This window comes from Clavelina lepadiformis, chromosome 5, assembly GCF_947623445.1.
Source record: "Clavelina lepadiformis chromosome 5, kaClaLepa1.1, whole genome shotgun sequence".
Classification (NCBI taxonomy): domain Eukaryota; kingdom Metazoa; phylum Chordata; class Ascidiacea; order Aplousobranchia; family Clavelinidae; genus Clavelina; species Clavelina lepadiformis.
Window position 1 is genome coordinate 3,978,322 of NC_135244.1, and position 3,022 is coordinate 3,981,343.

The 3,022-nt window shown below is 36.7% G+C and overlaps 1 long non-coding RNA gene across 1 annotated transcript; it reads left to right on the forward strand.

The window, feature by feature from the left end:
- The first annotated feature begins 264 nt into the window (after window positions 1-264).
- On the forward strand, window positions 265-1,909 carry LOC143460461 (uncharacterized). Its single transcript, XR_013117889.1, has 2 exons — window positions 265-864; window positions 960-1,909. It is a non-coding gene; the product is annotated as an uncharacterized LOC143460461 (long non-coding RNA).
- Window positions 1,910-3,022: the final 1,113 nt, after the last annotated feature.

The window sequence follows — 3,022 nt, forward strand, 5'->3', positions numbered from 1 at the left end:
CTATAGTTAACTGCAGGTCTCTTCGAACCAGCACCAGGAAAAGTCCGGTAACAAAGGTACCTTTAATGCTTGTACGTTTATTAGGTCCAACAATGCTCAAATAAAAAGTTTGGTAAATTAATCATTAACAACGTTAATAAGTGAAACAAACCCCAAGCTGCTGTAGTGGCCCGAAACATTATAAAAGCAACAGGCAAGAATTGTAGATAACTCGTGGCACAAGAAATTGCACCCTTTTAATAAAAATAGATCCGGATCAAAAAATGTATCTATAATTGCAACTTGGAGATCAATGCTCTGGTCGCTGTCAATAAAACTATAGCTTGAAAACTATCTATTCAGCAAAACAACGCGGTTAAAACCATAGATATGTCTGTAAAAGAAATAATAAATAGAAATTCAATTTAATGATATGGAATTAGAGAAAGCCATTGGATGATATCGTCACCACAGAATAACGAAAGATATAGAAAAGAAATCTTCGAGGTCGGCGGTAAAAAAAATGTCAGACCTGCTTGAGCAATGCAAAATTCAGCAACGGTAACACAATATATCAAGAACATAATTCAATGCAGTCTTTGACATCCAATTTCGGTCTCGCTTGGTATAGACAAGATCGATATGTGCATATGGTAAAGGGAAACTAAAGTCATTTTCCGGATGGATCTATTTGCGTAAACGAAAAAATACTACGCTGGCGTATGAATGAATCTTTCTATGTTTCTGCGGAAGCGCTTCACGTTATTTTTATCTACTCAAGTCAAAGAGAAGACCGGAACATCCGCTTAGTACAAGACCAGACGAGTGTAGTGCAACCTCCTATATACAAGTATCAACCATTATTGTCATCACGGCATGAAGTTGGTAACTAGTTTTCTGGCTACTTTTTCAGTTACTTATTCAAATAAAGTCAGTTACATGACATGCTGCAAAGCTGCTCATTTATATATTTTTTTCAGAAAAATTTCTTACCGATATTAAATAAGTAACCAAGGAACCCTTACCAGCTTCTCGCCGGTATTGTCATCGCTGTCGCATGACGAAACTTATTTCAGGCAATGACGTGTCAGGAATGGCCATGACGGGAAAAAGAAGAGATTTACGAGAATGACTTTTACAACGTTGGGCGAAACTAGAGTTTTGCCTAGTCGCAACGAGAGGGTTTAACGTACAGTAGCAGAAAAACTTCAATTTGAAATTTTGACAGAACTATCAACAACCTAGCATATGTTTTATTTAGGTTTTACTGTGTAGCTTATTTTAACACGTTTTAATTGTCCTTGTCTGATATGTGCGTGTGTTGTAGGTTTATCACTTTGCACGTTTTTCTTATCTTACCTATCATTCTTACGCTTAAGCTGTAACCCGATACACAACAACCGTAACAGTGATATAGGATAGACATTTTTTAGACAAGTTTCTTTTAGGGTAGTCAGCTGTATAGTTAGCCAGGAACTGCGTGGCAGTACTGTTGGCCACGTTATTTAAAGATAACATTTCATAATGAGATCTGCTTGATGATCAATATATTTTTAAGTTGGGCAGTATATGGAGGACTGATAAGGACATATAACTTTTTGCAATAAAAGCGATACTTTAAACAAAACAGCAGCACAGTGTCTACATATGTTGAACAACAGCTATTACCACTTGATTACAAATCAATGTTAACACAGCAACAGTGATGAAGACATTGCAAAAACAATACAGTCTTTTACATCCAATTTCGAGCTCAGTTGGCATAGACAAGATAAGTGTGTGTTTGTGTAACAAAAGTTCACGTCAGTTACTTCAGATTTTCATGTGTGTTTTTACAATCGGTTCGCATTAGAGTTTGTAAGTCTTTTGATATAGTTATCATGCAGAAATGCTTGTTTGTTTAGCACCGCACAGTGATTCGTTTTTATAGGTATTTCAGATATATTGTATTCTTATTGTTACGACCACTCTTGCGCACGATGTAAGCGTTAGTTTGTTTCAATATGTGGCTTTGTATTTGGTTAATATTTTACCTGAATACGACTTGTGACTCTTATTGTTTTTAATAACTTTTCTATACACCTACACGGCTTAAACCATTATATACACAACTTCTCCCGGAAGAATATAACACCGCCTGCGATTTATAATCTCGCCCATTATTTAGTTAATTGCGTTGTTCTGATTAGGATTCCTGAGCAACAGGATTATTAAACTGTTTGGTTAATTCCGGGATGGCCAGTGTTCTAAGTTGTGATGATTTGTTAAAAAGAAAGCAAAGTCATTTTTCAGGATAGATCCATTTGCGTAAAACTTAAAACAACTAAGCTGGCCCCTGAATAACCCCACAATTGACTAGTCGGCACAATGGGATGATTGCAAAATAGTTCATATCAAATTACTATTTGATATCATATCGATCAAACTGTTCTAGTTGAATTACAGTATGCTTTGGGCACTGGGCGGTCAGTTAAAGCCAAGACTTGCAATCTAGTACAGTGGTTTCCAACCGCCGATCCATGTAAGTTTTTTGCCGGTCCGCAAAGTATCTTGCTTTCTGCCAAGCTAGTTTTAACATGGACTTATAAGCATTGCAAAGTTGTTACTCGCTGTAAAACTCATTTTACGCCTGGCCGATTCACAGCAGCAAAACTGGCGCATCTCGCCTTCGTTGATACCGCAAACGTAACGAAAACTTTGGTAAACAAAAAAATTACTCATCTCTGTTCTTTTCTCTACGATCTTTTGTTGCCGGTCCGTGAACATTTTTTAAAATCTTTACCGTTCCGTGAGCATTTAAAAAAAGTCTTTACCGGTCTCCCGGTGCAGAAAGGTTGGGAACCACTGATCTAGCATACAGTTGGTCTATAATAACCATTGGTTGGCCAAACGCTCTGTGTTATACAGTATGCTAACTTTTCCGAAGTTTATAGGTTCTGGAACGCTCTAGTTACTCTTATAGTGTATAGGACGTTGAGCCAAATAAAAAAAGCTGATTAATTATAGATACTTTTAAAAGAGTTAATTATGTATGTAGGCAGTT